The sequence below is a fragment of the Ursus americanus genome, chromosome 4 (assembly GCF_024610735.1).
Source record: "Ursus americanus isolate L20-20 chromosome 4, mUrsAme1.1.p, whole genome shotgun sequence".
NCBI classification, from domain to species: Eukaryota; Metazoa; Chordata; class Mammalia; order Carnivora; family Ursidae; genus Ursus; species Ursus americanus.
Window position 1 is genome coordinate 17,115,550 of NC_142130.1, and position 16,352 is coordinate 17,131,901.

General features: G+C 43.0%; 1 pseudogene; it reads right to left on the reverse strand.

Moving 5' to 3' along the window:
- Positions 1–5,583: 5,583 nt before the first annotated feature.
- LOC123786469 (large ribosomal subunit protein uL5 pseudogene) lies at positions 5,584–6,104 on the reverse strand (annotated as a pseudogene).
- Positions 6,105–16,352: the final 10,248 nt, after the last annotated feature.

Here is a 16,352-nt window from a genome sequence, read left to right on the forward strand (position 1 = left end):
GAATCTGTGAGGGACAGGAACTTAGGGAGGGGCGGACCGTGCCTGCATCGGAGAGTCGTGCTGGTTTTCTTTATGTGGCCTCAGAAGCCTGATCCTTGGGGAAATCCCAGGGAGGCACAAATACTGTAGTGTCCCAGTGCGGTGCGAGGCACGAAAGCAGTGACCATCGATAGTCACTGACTGATGAACTGTCACAGAGTTGACCGTAAGGGATTCACTTACGGATGTTTCTTACCCTTAAAATTCAAGGAAAACAGGATGCCTGGGTGGCTCAGTCGGTTAAGCATCTGCGTTTGGCTCAGGTCATGATCTCAGGGTCCTGGGATTGAGCCCCACACCGGCCTCCCTGGGGAGTCTGCGTCTCCCTCTTGCTCTGTCCCTCCCCCTTGCTCGAGCATGCGCATTCTCTCTGTCTCAAATAAATAAATAACATCTTAAAAAAAATCCAAGCAAAATACAGGTTCAGAAAATTTTAGAACACTAACACAACCCAGTGGGTATTTCGAATTGTACTTTTCTCCTCCCCATTTCCCACACCAGCGGTCTCCTCCCCCCCCAGGAAGACATTACCATTCAGTGTTTATTAATCCACTCATTTGTTTTAAGAATCAAACTGGAATCCATTTGCACACTGCATGGAATGGTGTTTACTCTCAAGGAAGACATAACAGAGCTGGGGAAGCTCCGAAGCAGAAATCCCAAAATGACCAAAGGCAAGAGAATGACCTCCAGGGGTTTGGACCCTGAGTCCTGGGCCTGTGGTGGAGACTCGGAGGCAGTGTGACTCAGCCCTGTGAAGTGAGGGAAGGAGGGGACCATGTGAATGGAGACAGAATTTTCCGTCAAAGTCCATACCAAAAGGGCACATGATTTGAAGCTTGAAAAGAGGTACACTGCGATCGGACGGACTTGCTACAAGTTTATGGAATCTGCTCAAGAAGTGGTTCAGGCTGAAAATAGAAATTATTCCCCCCAAAAAGGTAAATATATTTGATCATCAAATTCACAATGGGCTATTAAGAGAATCCAAGGGTGTTTGAGGACAAGATATATTTCTGATCCTGTATGGTTGGCATCCTCGAGGCAAGCATGCTCAAGAACAAAAAGTCTCTGTATCTCATATAAACATTTTTAAAATGTTTGTTCAGACATAAAACGCCTTCTGCATTTTGCAAAGGATTTCTGTAGAAAACAACGTTTGCTCCATGTTTTTAATTTCACCTGAAATGTAAATAAATGAATTTCAATGACACCAAAACGTACATACTCAAGAGTATACAATAGTAAGAACTTATTTTGAAATGAAAGAGCCACCAACAGAAATAGAATATTGAAGTGCAGGGGAGAGCTTGATTTTCTAATATTAGATCGAGTGCATTTCAAAACAGAATGAAATTCAGCTCAGCTGTGATGGGGTTTCTCCTCAATCCAGAATGGTTTACTTATTGCTCCCACAAAATGAAAACATATTTGTCAATGTGTAAAGTTGTAAAATTTACACTTGTATTGATAGAAAACTTGGAAATAGTGTGATATGACAGGTCTATCCCATCAGAAACATATTAATTAATCCTGTTGATTGATAATCCCAAGTATTATTTCTTAAGAAATTTAAAAAAATCAAGTACTTTACAAAGAACATGAAATATTCCTTTTTTGAACAGATCCCAATTTTTCCCATGCCTGCCTTTGAGGCAAACTAGATCTTTCTATTGACTTTACCAAGATGATTTTATGAAATACAACCACACCTTACATTTTTTTCCAAGGGAAAAAAACCTGTGGCATATATAAATGTCTACATGCAATTTTTGAACAAATCCAGTCTTTCAAGGCAGAGCTGCAAGGACAAGGGAGGGGAGAGTTCTTTTCCGTACTGTGAAGTTTGGTTCTCTGTGAAGTAGAATTTCATCAAACTGAATGTGTTATGAATTTTAAATATATTTGATGCTAAAAGGGAAAAAAATAAGTACGCTGTCCTTTCTTGTAGGCTCGTCTTTAGATGTGTCTGGTCATTACCTTGGCAACCCTTACAAATGGCAACTGACGTCAAGAAAAGAGGAAAAACACTGCTGAGAGCGTACTCTCCATGCATTAGAGATCATTCTGAGGACTTCGAATTCTTAGGCTCATACAGGCACTAAATGGCTTTAAGAGGAGCACAAGCAAGCTTCCATTTACAAACATTCTTCATAAACTTATTAAGATTGTGAGATCTGAAAAGAGCATCTTTTGAGTTTTTAATTTAAGCAAAACACAATTCAGCGACTCGCTTAGGCACTCTGTCTCACAATAACTGTCAAGTCCATAAAAATGTGGGGCCCTAGTAAATCTCAAAAAACAAATGGAAGCCACCCATTTCTTCTGAAAGTATTTTTCCGCAGCATTTTAATATGAAAAATTTCAGACATAGGAAGTTGAAAGAATTTTACAGTGCCACCTATATATTCATCACCGAGTCATGACCATTCTACTTTACTGGCCTTATCACATTCATCCATCCAACTATCCATCCATCCATCCATCCATCCATCCATCCATCCATCCATGTATCCATCCTCTTGTCCGTACCTTAAACCATCTATTTTTTGATGCATTCAAACATCAAAATCACAGGCATGAGTATATTGACCCCTAAAAATTTCATCATGCATATCATTTTTTTTAAAGATTTTATTTATTTATTTGACAGAGAGACAGCCAGCGAGAGAGGGACCACAAGCAGGGGAGAGGGAGAGGAAGAAGCAGGCTCCCAGCCGAGGAGCCCGATGTGGGACTCGATCCCAGAACGTCAGGATCACGTCCGGGGCCGAAGGCAGACGCTTAACGACTGCGCTACCCAGGTGCCCCTCAATATTTCTTTTGATATAGCATTTATAAACAATGAAATGTACAAGTCTTAAATGTACATTTGCTGAGTTTTGAAAATGTATATAAATTTCTATCAAGATATAAAACACCACTATCAACCTATTCCGTTCCCATATGCCCTTTCCCATTCAATCCCACCCCAACCATCCTCCTGATTTCCGAAAGTATTTTTTAGAGCTTTGTATTTGAGCTTATTACTACTACTTCCTCTTCTTTTTCTCCTCCTCCTTCTTCTCCTTCTTCTTTAAAGATTTATTTATTTATTTTAGAGAGAGAGCGAGCAAGGAGGGGAGAAGCAGAGAGAGAGTGAGAGAGAGTCCCAAGCAGACTCTGCCCTGAGCCCAAACTAGGGCTTGATCTCACGCCTCTGAGGTCATGACCCTAAGATCATGACCCTGAGATCAGACCAGAGCCAAAACCAAGAGTTGGCTGCTTAACTGACTGCACCACCCAGGTGCCCTAAGGGCTTATTACTTCTAAAAGCCTCCTCCCTTGAACTGTCCCAAGGACTTCATTTATCCCTCACATTGCAAATGTACATGTTTAGTAACATTTAATATTAGTGTGTCCAGCGTTTACTTCTGCTCTGTTCTAGCTTTCCCCCTATTTCAATCATGTAATCATAATACCCCATTTCTAGGGATGAAAGGCAAATCAAAACAGACTGCATAAATTTTGAGGCCCAGTGAAAATGAAAATGCAAGGCCCTTGTTCAAAATTTATTAAGAATTTCAAGATGGTGGGGAGCCTGAGTGGCTCAGTGGTTGAGCATCCGACTCTTGGTTTTGGCTCAGGTTGATTTCAAGGTTGTGAAATCTAGTCCTGGGTCCGGCTCTGCACTCTGCACAGTCTGCTTAAGACTCTTCCTCCTTCTCCCTCTGCCTCTCCCCTCTGCACTCTCTCTCTCTCAAATAAATAAGTCTTTAAAAAAATTTTTGAAGATGGTGACAATCAAGCATTAAATTAAGTGTAAGACCTTTTCGGTTGCACAGGTTGCACACTCATGAAGCTGGTCCTGGTCAAAATATTTAACAACTGTTACAGGGTAGCCTAATTGATCAAATCACAAGTCAGCCACAGCTGGGATGTGGAGCTTCTCTTTTCGTAGTTGGAGGAGCAGCGGAGGTCTAGGGGACATGGCATGGGCCAAGGTAATGGGCAATAGACAGGTACTTGGGGGATTCCAGCAGTGGTTATATAACAACATACAGGGATGTGTATTAGGATTTCAGCCTTGGGGATGGCCCCACTGGTGTGCACTGACTGATTGGCCTAGGCCCTGCCAAGTGAATCTGACAGCCTTTGTTGTAGCCCATTCCCCTGAGTAAGTCCTGCAGTAGGTTTGTACCCCAAGCTGGACTAATGAGCTATGATCTTTCTATTTGGAGCTGCAGGAGCAGTCCCTTGCCATCTCCGCCTTCCATGTCCCACTATGTACTGCAGTCTTACATGAGTACCAAACCAGGGTTTTTCAAGGCTCTGATTACTTTCTTTAGGGTCTCTATACACACTCCTGTTATTTGAAATAGACTTTATTTTTAGAGCAGTTTTAGGATCTTAGCAAAATTGAGCAGAAAGTACAGAGAGTTCCCAAATATTTCCTCCCCCAGCACATGCACAGTCTCTCCCACTGTCGACATCACAAACTGGAAGGGTAAATTTGTTGCCATCATTGAATCTACATGATGACCCCAAATCCATAGTTTACATGAGGGTTCATGCTTGGTGTTAGACATTCTCTGAGTGTTGACAAATGTATATTGACACATACCCACCATTATAGTATCATACAAAATAGTTTCACTGCCCTAAAAATCTTCTGTATGCTACTTATTCATCCCTTCCTCCCCACCCCATGTTTTTTTATGATCCTTTCATCATCTCCATAGTTTAGCCACTTCCCGAGTGTCATACAGCTGGAATCATACAGTATATTGTCTTTTCAAACTGGCTTCTTTCATTTAGTAATACACATTGAAGTTTCTTCCATATTTTTTCATGGCTTGATAGCTCTTTTTTTTTTTTTTAGTGCTGAGTAATTCCCATTGTCTACACGTACCACAGTTGATTTACGCATTTACCTACTGAAGGATATTTTGGTTACTCCCAGGTTTTGGCAATTATGACTAAAACTGCTATAAACATCTGTGTGCAAGTTTCACGTGGACTTAAGTTTTGACTCATTTGGGTAAATCTGAAGGAGCACAATGGTTGGATCATATGGTGAGAGTATGTTCAGTTTTGTTTTGTTAGAAACAACTATGTTGTCTCCCAAAGTGGCTGTACCATTTTGCATTCTTACCGGGAATTATGAGAGTTCTTGTGGCTGCACATCCCTTTCAACATTTGGAGTTTGGCCATTCTGATGGGTATGTAGTGATATCTCGTTTTGTTGTTGTTGTATTTTATTTTAGAGAGGGGGGGGAGGGGCAGAGGGAGAGAGAATCTCAAGCAGACACTCCTCCGGGCACAAAGCCTGAGGCAGGGCTCGATCTCACAATCCTGAGATCATGACCTGAACTGAAACCACGAGTCAGACACTTAACCAACTGAGCCACCCCGGTGCCCCATGATACCTTGTTTGAATTTGTAATTCCCTAATGACATATGATGTTCAGCATCTTTTCATATGCTTATCTGCCATCTGTCTATCTTCTTTTTTTTCTTTTTCATCGAAAAAATGTTACAGGCCTTTTGGATAGAAATAGGCGTTTATTTGCCAGGAAGGATGATCCCATCATACTTCTGGTGGAATCAACACAAAGCCTCCTCTTCGCTAATTCTGTTTGGTGCCAATGCACCTTGTCCTGTGCTTGTTGTCGGCCATGTTGAAACCTGGCCTACTCAGTACCACGTAGGGGTCCAGGCCATGGATACCAAAGCTTGGGTCATACTCGATTCCCAGATCAACGTGTTCTTGGAACCCCAAACCAAAGTTTCCAGCATCCGAGAAGTTACTTTTCTTAACTCATACACTCATGCCTTTAGACCTTTCTCTGGAATTTCTTTTGCATTGGCCACACGCACCGTGCAATCTTTTCATTTCTCCTGATGCCCAAGGTTCTGACGGCGTATCTAGCTTTGGAGAACACAGGAGTCTGGCCTGTGCGGTGCTCCAGTGCCTTGACTGCCAGGATCAGTCTGTCTCCACTCGCTCAACACAGACCTTGTGTCAGTTTGTGGATGCAGAGTTTGCACAGGGGTTCTCTTTCTTCATCCTGATCCTGCGTCATGATGGAGAATGGGGAAAATGTCTGTATATCTTCTTTGGTGATACAGTCTGTTCAGGACTTTTGCCCACTTTTTAAATCAAGTTATTTGTTTTTTTATTGTTGAAATTTAAAGGTTCTATGCATATTTTGGATAATAGAGGTTTTTTTGTTTTGTTTTGTTTTTATCAGATGTGTCTTTTGCAAACATTTTCTCCCAGTCTGCTGTGTCTTCTCATTCTCTTCGCAGCATCTTCCACAGAAGCATTTTCCATTTTTTCATTCACGAAATAGTCTATTCAATGAGGGGACGACTCAGTAGACAAGAAGATCCCTGCCTTTGTGAAGCCTACCCTTTAATGGAGAAAATGAGAAATGGATAAAAGAAAAAATGAGAAACAGATAAAGGAATAAACATGTAACAGGCATTTAAGTGGAGACAGTTGCTGGGAAGGAAATGTGAACAGGGTGCAGGGTTAGACACTGACTGTGGGTCCAAAAGTAGAATATACCCTAGCGGGAATAAGAGTGGGGGAACCCAGTTAGTAGTCTACCGCCATCATACAAGCAAAAGACGATGTGGGTTTGAACTTGGATGGAAGCAGGGGAGGTGAGGAGAAGTATCCAGATTCTGGACACTTGTTCAAAGTGGGGCTGCTGGAACTTGCTCATGGACTGGCTGTAAGAGAAATAAACGACGCAGGGATGAAAGCTAGGTTGGGGCCTAAGCAACCAAGTGAATGGTCGTAAAACTGGAGGGGAGTGGGAAAGGAACGGGCTAGGAGGGGACCAGGCTGCGGCAGGGGAAAATCAAATGAAAATTCAGGTGGAGATGTCCAAATGGGCCATTGTGACTCAGCTCCAAAGGTTAGGGTTGGAGCTATACAAACCTGGGGGTCTTCACCATGTAATAGTGTGCTGGATATCTTTGTAGGCCTTCCAAATTCTCTCTCCTTGCCTCTCCACCCTTCTCTCTGCCTCCGTACAGACCAACCAGTACGGATTAAGTGGATGGACTCCAACCTTCTGGTTTCTGGCTGGATTCAGATCAAAAGGGAGGAGAATAAGATGGGATAGTTTATTCCCCCAGCTCCCACTGTGCACTTCCCCCTCAGTTGCCTGAGTCCCTCCAAGAAAATTCATGGCTCCTGTCAGGCAGGTCTGCACACAGCTGTCTCTCACCAGATGCAATAACTGCATCCTGCCTTCACCCCTGCAGGGCCATGGATGGGGACAGCTCCTCCCCTCACTAGTACTCACTCGAGTACTGATACCCTTACACTTTTATAAACAGTCCTTTAGTGGGCCCCCCTAGAATTACCTTAATTTGAGTGTGCCATCTATTTCCTGTTGGCGCCTTGACTGAATTTAAAACCAGAGATTGGATGAGATCACTTAGGGAGTAAGAAGAGATGGAAAAGGAAAGAAACTTGAGGACTCACTCTTATATAGAGGCTAGAAAGAGGAGGTGAGTTCCACAAGGGGGAGTGACACGGGAAGAAAATCAGGAACATGTGGTGGCTCAGTGAAGACAGGTTCGAGAAAGAGTCCTAAAGTGGCCCAAGCCACCATTTCCCTGGGACTCCCAGAATCCTTTATTGCCCTCACTTATCATCCCTGACTCCTTTTTGCCTCTCAGGTGTCTTGAAATTGCTTTGTAATTTGACTTCTGCCACCCCCAGATCAGCCCATTTGTTGTATGTATCTCAGCCCTAAGGGTTTGAATCTGGTTTGAGTTCTCCTGGGAGGCTCTCAGCTGCGCCTATCTACAGATGCATTAGGTATGGAGGGAGGGGGAAATGGATAAGAACTGCCAAGGAGGGGCGCCTGGGTGGCTCAGTCATTAAGCGTCTGCCTTCGGCTCAGGGCATGATCCCGGCCTTCTGGGATCGAGCCCCACATCAAGCTCCTCCCCTGGGAGCCTGCTTCTTCCTCTCCCACTCCCCCTGCTTGTGTTCCCTCTCTCGCTGGCTCTCTCTATCTCTGTCAAATAAATAAATAAAATCTTAAAAAAAAAAAAAAAGAACTGCCAAGGAGTTCAAACACACGGGCACACACAATTATTCTATACACATCGCGGGTACCATGCTGTGAATGTGACCAAGGCAGGACCAATTTTATATTGACCACTGACGTTGAGTACCTAACCTAACATTCAGTACATGGTGGCAGCTTGATAGATTTTTTTTTTTTTTTTGGATGAATACATGCTTTTTTAAAAAATGGCTTACGGTGATATAGTAAGCTTTTGGTGCATGAAACCTCCTTTATAGATTTGACAACGAATTCCTTGAATTGCTCTATTATAATATGGCCCCGATTATGCTTTTGTATATCTCATAATGCCTGGGTGTGAATGTTCTTTCATTTTTTAAAGCAGAATTGCATTGAGAATTTGACAAACTGCAGAAATGAAGGCTATGGATTTTGGTCAGTTGGGCTCCAGGGCCATCAGGTGAATATATTAGTGCTGTACTTCTAACAACCATCATCTTTGTTTAAAGTGTGGAAGTGCCCATCACTACTATCTTTCCCCATTCCCAGAATGCGTGCTTCCTGTAATTGGCAAGCCTTTGTAAAGGCTCTTTGCTATTTGCAGCCTCCCTGTTAATGTGCTTGGCTGATTTCTTCAACTCTCTTTATCCTATCCTGATGCAGGATAGGTGAAAAATATCTCCCTCTTTTACAAAACAGAATTTGAATCTTGGCTGTACCAATTTCACAAACTCTAACTTTGTGTAAGATTTTAACCACTTTGGGTCTTAGTTTCTTTATCTATAAAATGAAATTAATAGCACAGTGGATCGTCATTATTTACAGATCCCATATTTGCGAATTCATCTACTTGCTAGAATTTGTAATCCCCGAATGAATACTCACAGCACTTTCGCAGTAATTCCTGCACCTGCGCAGTGCAATGAACAATTAGAGTCACCTGACGGGCATGTTCCCAGCTGAGTTGAAACACGGTGATCTTTGCCTTGTTGCTTCCGCCCTGCTGTAAACAAATAATCTTTAGGTCTATTTTGGGCCACGTTTTTGCATTTTTGTGATTTTTCTTGGTGATTTTGCCACTTAAAATGGCCCCCAAGTTTAGTGGTGAAGTGCTGCCTCGTGCTCCCCAGCACGAGAAGGCTGCGATGTGCCCTACAGAAACAGACACGTGTGTTCCACGAGCTTTGTTCAGGCGTGGGTTACAGTGCTGATGGCTGAGTTCAAATTTAATGAATCAACAATGTATATTAAATGAAACACCTTTAAACAGAAACACACATTAAAGAAGATTATATATTAATCAGCTGACGAAAATGTTGTGACCAGAGGCTTACAGGAACGTAACCCTGTATTTTCCGTAGTAGCAATGATTCAGTATTAACTAATTCAGTGTTTGCAAAGACTTCATGAAAGATAGCTAGGATCAGGATTGGGGCCCACCTTAAAGACCTCACTTTAACTTAATTACCTCTTTATTTATTTAGTTATTTTTTAAGGAGATAGAAGTTTATTTTTTATTTTATTTTTTTTTAAGATTTTATTTATTTATTTGACAGAGAGAGAGCCAGTGAGAGAGGGAACACAGGCAGGGGGAGTGGGAGAGGAAGAAGCAGGCTCTCAGCGGAGGAACCTGATGTGGGGCTCCATCCCAGAACGCTGGGATCACGCCCTGAGCCGAAGGCAGACGCTTAACGACTGAGCCACCCAGGCACCCCTAAGGAGATAGAAGTTTATTGAATACACCACAAGGGAGCCGTGCGTAGGACAGCAGAGAAGGGGCTGTCTGCTAATTACCTCTGTAAAGAACTTATCTCCAGGGGCATCTGGGTGACTCAGTGGGTTAAGCGTCTGCCTTCGGCTCAGGTCATGATCCCAGGGTCCTGTGATCTAGCCCTGCTCACCTGGCTCCCTGCTCAGTGGGGAGTCTGCTTCTCCCTCTCCCTCTGCTCCTCCCCCCTGTGCATGGTCTCTCCCTCTAATAAATAAATAAACTAAAAAATAACTTATTTCCAAATACAGTTACAGCCTGAGGTACCAGGGATTAGGACTTCAACATATAAATTGGGGGGGGGGGGTGGACCCAGTTCAACCCTTAATACAGCCTATCCATCCGTCACCTGGTTCTCTAGCCAGCCAAACCGGCCACACAGCATTCCCTGAAGTTTCCTTGCCCCTGGGCTTTGCTCACAAGATCACATCCTTACAGCCTCCCCTATCTCTGCCTATTTAAGCCAAATCTACTTTTTAAAAATCAGCATATTGGTGAGTACTCATCAACGAGGTAATTAAGTTAAAATGAGGTCTTTAAGATGGGCCCTAATCCAATATGATTAACGGCCTTACAAGGAGAGGAAATCTGGACACAAACACGTATAGGAAAGACCATGTGAACACAGAGGTAGAAGATGGCCACCTGCAAATAAAGGAGAGAGGCCTCAGAAGAAACCGACCCTGTGAAATCCTTGATCCTTCCCAGCCTCCGGAACTACAAGAAATAAATCTCTGTTGTTTATAAGCTACCCAATTTATGGTATCTTGTTTTAGTAGCCCAAATGGTCTAAGACACCAGGCAAATCAATCCGTGTTGGGTCCTGGAGTTAATGTGAGCAAGTAAACTGAAGGGTAATGTGATCCTTGCTGCCCTTCAGGAAAGGAGCTGGAAGCGTCTTCTGCAGAGAACGAGCTAGAAAGAAGACAGGGGGGAGGCTGGGTGGATTATTGCTGTCAGGGTTGATTCTTCCAGGTTTATGTATTTATATTTGAGGCTTATATAATGTTGCATATTTTTAGGCTCTGATACAAAAGGATGGTAGTGGAACAAGAAGATCAAAGAGTCTGGGACAAGGCTGGGAGAACGCTCTAAGAAAACAGTGATACTGCATGTGTTCTGGAAACCTTTCACAAGAGCATGTTTGACATTTGCAGTGGAGCCATGAGGACTACAAAAGAATTTTGCAGCAATGTTCGCTGAGCATAAGATGTACTATTTCCAAGTGCGCCAAGGATATCATGGTGAATAGGAAATACTGAGCCCCAATTCGTGAATAACAGATCTCTAGCAGGCATTCAACTGAGAGTCCTGAACTGATGTAGGTACCTGAACAAGAAGTAGCAACCTAAAACCTACTTTAACATGTATTTTTCTACATCATTTTGTTTCCGGCCTTCTGGTGCCTGATCACGTAAGGGAAACTGAGGCAGTGATTGCATGAGTCCAAAAACCGGGTAATAAAGTCAGAACTAGTAGCTGTGTTTGTAGTAAGGAGGGTACAGTTTGGAGGGGCACCGTAAGGTGATACGGACAGGATCTAACAACGAACTGGATCTCAGGGTATCAAGCAAGGTCCCTGGGATAGCCCAGAATAACGCAGAGCTTGAATTTCGGAAGAGGAGAATAATTTCACTTCTGGCCCCATCAAGTTTGAAGAACATTCCCAACTGGGACATGTGAATGCAAACATCCAGCAGGCCAAGACAGGAATACATAGATTTGAGAGCTGTTTGCTTATGGGTGGCAGATATAGCCAGAGATATCAGGGATCTGTACTGCAAGAAAAGAAAGGTAGAGGCTTTGAATAGCTGTTCCCAGGCTGCAAGACAAGGATGTAGAGGCGCGGGAGCAGTCAGAGGTATCAGAGGAAAGCCATGACACAAAAGCCACAGGCGGAGGAATGAGTGATGTTGTTATCTTTGGAAAGAGGTGGATAGATGAAAATACATAGGAATGGGGTTAAAGTGGAGGAAGCTCAAGACAGATGAATTTCATTTCAGAGGAGTGAAAGGCCAGCTCATGTTGGAGAGTGAGAAAGGAATTAAGGAGAACAGAATGTGTTTGGTTTTTTTTTTAAAGATTATTTATTTATTTATTTATTTATTTATTTGACAGAGAGAGAGACAGCCAGCGAGAGAGGGAACACAAACAGGGGGAGTGGGAGAGGAAGAAGCAGGCTCATAGCGGAGGAGCCTGATGTGGGGCTCGATCCCACAATGTCGGGATCACGCCCTGAGCCAAGGCACACACCCAACGACTGTGCCACCCAGGCGCCCCTGGAATGTGTTTGATAAATAAGCACCATGAGGAATATAATAGGAAGCAAATACAGCTGAACAAAAGACTGCTAAGCCCAGTGAGAATTCAGTAGATATTCCATAGCATAAAGGTGGAAGGAAGGGGCACCTGGGTGGCTCAGTCGTTAAGCGTCTGCCTTCAGCTCAGGTCATGATCCCAGGGTCCTGGGATTGAGTTCCCGCATCCAGCTCCTTGCTCAGCAGGGAACCTGCTTCTTTCTCTGCCCGACATACCCCCTGCTTGTGCTCGTTCTCTCTCTCCCTCTCTCTGACAAATAATTAAATAAAATCTTAAAAAAAAAGGAAGGAAAATTTCTACGGTTTCCTGATGTTTCCATTAATGCTTCAAGCTATTTTAGTCAGCGCTTTTTCAGTTGTAATTGATGGAAATCCCAACTCAAACTAGATTAGAGTCTAGAGGTAATCTATTGGCTTAAATAACAGGAAAGTTCAAAGAAAGAGACTTTCTCAAAGAAAGCCTAAAGATTCTTACGACATAGCTAAATGCCAGGCCTCAAACAATTGTCATCAAAAACATGTTTCTCTCCGTTGTTTGGCTCTGCTTTCCTAGATGGCCACTGGCAGCTCCAAGAGCATAGTCCCCCTGCTTTAGTAAGCCCCCATAGAAAGAGCCCTTCTTTCCCCAATTTTTCCAGCCAAATCCTAATATAACTGGCCCAGTTCCGGTTAAGGGGCCCCAGGCTGGACTAACCACTGGGGCCAAGGGGCTGGGACAGTTTGATTGTTTGAATCTCTATCATGAAATCACTAAAGCCATGGATCACATGGACCCAAAGTGGGGAAGGGGTGGGTTTTCAGAGGAATGCCAGTCAGACAAAACAACCAGGTCCACCACGCTGAGAACAGCAGGAGAGAAAATAGATGGTAGCTGGTTTCTTTCGGGACAGGTGAGGTGATGCTGTAATAAACAAACCTGTAATCTCAAAATCTCAAAACAACAGGGATTTATTTCTCCTGCCGCTACATCCACTGGGGCCGCTGTTCCCCCTGCAGAGAGTGCTGCTGGTCAGATAGGCAAAAGGAAAGAGAACATAAACAAGGGAGCATTATCTCTTAGAGTTGCTACCTAGATATATGACTCCTCAAAGTTATTCACATTTTATTGGCCAGAGTAGAGGAATGGAGAAGTAAGATCCTAGCAGGTACCTGGAGGGAAAACAAATGGTAGTTTTATAAATGGTCTTAAGGATTACCCCAGGACTAAGCAAATTTGGAATACCGGCAGAGAGAATATGGCAGACAGGGAGTTCCTACTGCCCGAAAGGAGATCCTAGTTAAGGCCGGGCACGTGAGATACGAGAATGGACAGAGACAAGGTACGAAAGCAGGGAACTAGCAGAGAGGATATGTGGTTATATAATTACGGAAATAGATAATTACAGAAGTATGTTTGCCCTAATCTCTGCTTTTGTCTCTTTTCATGAACATGCCTATTGTCTTTATACTTCAGTTTTACTTTACTTTTTAAAAAAGATTTATTTATTTATTTTAGAGAGAGAGTGGGGGGGGAGGGACAGAAGGAAAGAATCTCAAGCAGACTCCCCGCTGAGCGCCCAGCCCAGCACATGGCTCGATCCCATGTCCCATGAAATCCTGACTTGAGCCGAAATTATGAGTCGGGCAGTTAACCAACTGAGCCACCCTGGTGCCCCTATACTTTCATTTTAAAGGCAGAGAATAGTAATGGTGTTTTCCTGTTAGTGTGTTAATCTAGACAAAATTATAAAGCAGATCAAGTGGATGACTAGATTAGAACTCTATCTGTAGGAGACAGAATCATGGTCCACCCCTCAGATGTCCATAACCTAATCCCTGAAGTCTGTGAATGCATTACCTTCCAATGCAACATGGACTTTGCAGATGTGATTAAGGTTAAGATTGGACACTACCCTGGTTTACCTGGGCAGGTGTAGAATCCTTATGAGACAGGAAGGAGGGTCAGAGTTCAAAAAGGAGCTATGTTGAAGGAAACAGAACACAGTGATGTGGGACCATGAACCAAGGGATGCAGGCAGCCTCTAGACGCCAGAAAGGACAAGAAATGGAGTCTCCCCTTGAGCCTCCAGAACAAACACAGCCCTACAGGCTCCTTGATCTGTTCTCCCTAAGACCTGATTTTGGGCTTCTGACCTGAGCTGTTTTAAGCTATCGATTTCATGATACTCTGTGACAACAGCAGTAGAAAACTAATACAACTTCTAAGGAGATGATTGAGGAGAATCCAGGCTTTGACTTCACAACGTTAGGAAAAGGCAAGAAAAGGAGGGCTGGAGTTAGGTGGGAAAATAATGAGGAATTGTCATTTGCTATTCCTCATCTTTAAAATTCAATAGAAATAGGGGTGCCCAGGTGGCTCAGTCAGTTGAGCATCCGAGTCTTGGTTTCGGCTCAGGGCATGATCTCGGCGTTGTGAGATCGAACCCCAGGTCAGGCTCCGCACTCATCAGGCAGTCTGCTTGAGATTCTCTCCCTCTCTCTCTGCCCGTCCTCCCACTAGCGCGCTCTCTCTCAACTAAGGAAATAAATCTTTAAAAGAAAAATAAAATCCAATAGAAGTAATCGAAGTAATAGCTAAATTCTCTCAGGAAAAAATGCAATGGCTCTATGCTTCTACACAAATTCCAGGGTGTTTTGAAGTTATGTGTGTTAGTCTGCAAAGAGAATTGGAAATTCCTCCTGGAGAGGTTCGATGAAAGAGAGTTGTAAATGATGAAAGAGAAGTTAAAAGAAAATAAACTCTGCATTTTAGAAATAGCTAATCCCCTCCCCCCCCAAAAAAGAAGAAAAGCAAAAGAAATAGTTATTCCATGCATTTACGTTTTGTAAGGTAATTCTGTACAGTTTATGAAGAAGGATTCTTAGCACCAATAAAACTTGTGAGAGTAAATTCTCACAAACTTTAAGAAAGAGTATTTTTTAAAAATTTAAGGAAAATTCCACTTTGTCCTATAAATTATTATACTCTAGTGTCAACCTCTAGGTCTTTTGAATCATTAAAAAAATAGCTAATTGTAGGGGTACCTGGCTAGCTCAGTCCGTAGAGTGTGTGACTCTGGGTCTTGGGGTCATGAGTTTGAGCCCCACGTTGGGTGTAGAGATTACTTAAAGAAAAACAGCTAATTGTAGGGGTTAATTTTATTGATATAGACGCATCCTTCTCACGTCTCTCCCTGGTGCTCCCAGATCTTTTCTTGGATGGTATTTGAGGCTCGCTGTGATTTAATTCAGGCATTCAAAGGTATGTACGAGGCATTACTTCAAGAGGGCTAACTGGATTTTTCTTACACGATGGATTTTTTTTTTTTTTTTTTAGTAACAAATACACATGTATACAAACTACACTGAGAATTATTTGAAGAGGAATTTAATTGGGCAATGATTCTGTTCGCCTTCCCAAGGGGGTGACCGCACAACAAACAAGGCAAGCCAAGAGTTTAAAAGGTGCAGGTAAGGGTGTGAGCCGAGTTTGGAAGGCGTGAGCAAGTATGGAATCCTAGAGGTTAGCACTCTGAGAGTTCAGCAGGGGCACAGGCAGTCTCGGGGAGGCCAAGGGTTAGAGCCAGGCCAGGTAGGCCCCAAGTCGGGTGCTTCAGTGTGCTGGTCAGAATTTGGAGTTAGCAGGGAGATAAAGGCATTCAACCAGAGCCTGGAAACACCAACTCAGTGGCCGGCAGCTGGAGTACAATCAGGACGGGGCAGCTGAGCCCTGGGCAGCAGCTGTCCCTGCCTGCTTTGGTTTTGAGCAGTTTCCCTGGTGTAAATGGACAGAGGATAAACAGACCCATCCAAGTATTGAAGAATACAGCTGAGGGTTAGATATTCTGAAACAAACAAACAAACAACCCAACAAAACCCTCCAGCCCCTAAGTAGCTCTGGGTTGGGTGTTTCAACAAAAGTGAACCACCCACCTTTCTGTGAAAGATACTAAAGGCAAAAATCATAGAGGAAAAGACTGATGTATGCATATCAATGTCAATATAAAAATTTTAAACTTCTATGACAATAAACATTCGCAAAGTCGCAAAGCCATAAACATCCAAGATATTTATAACTCAAGATAAAACTATCATTTAGTCTATATGAATATTTATAACTGCAGAAAATTAGACATGATTGAAATGTCAATCAAAAGACAATTGCTGAAATTATGAAATATCCTGACAGTGAAATTTGAAGGCTTTCCTTTT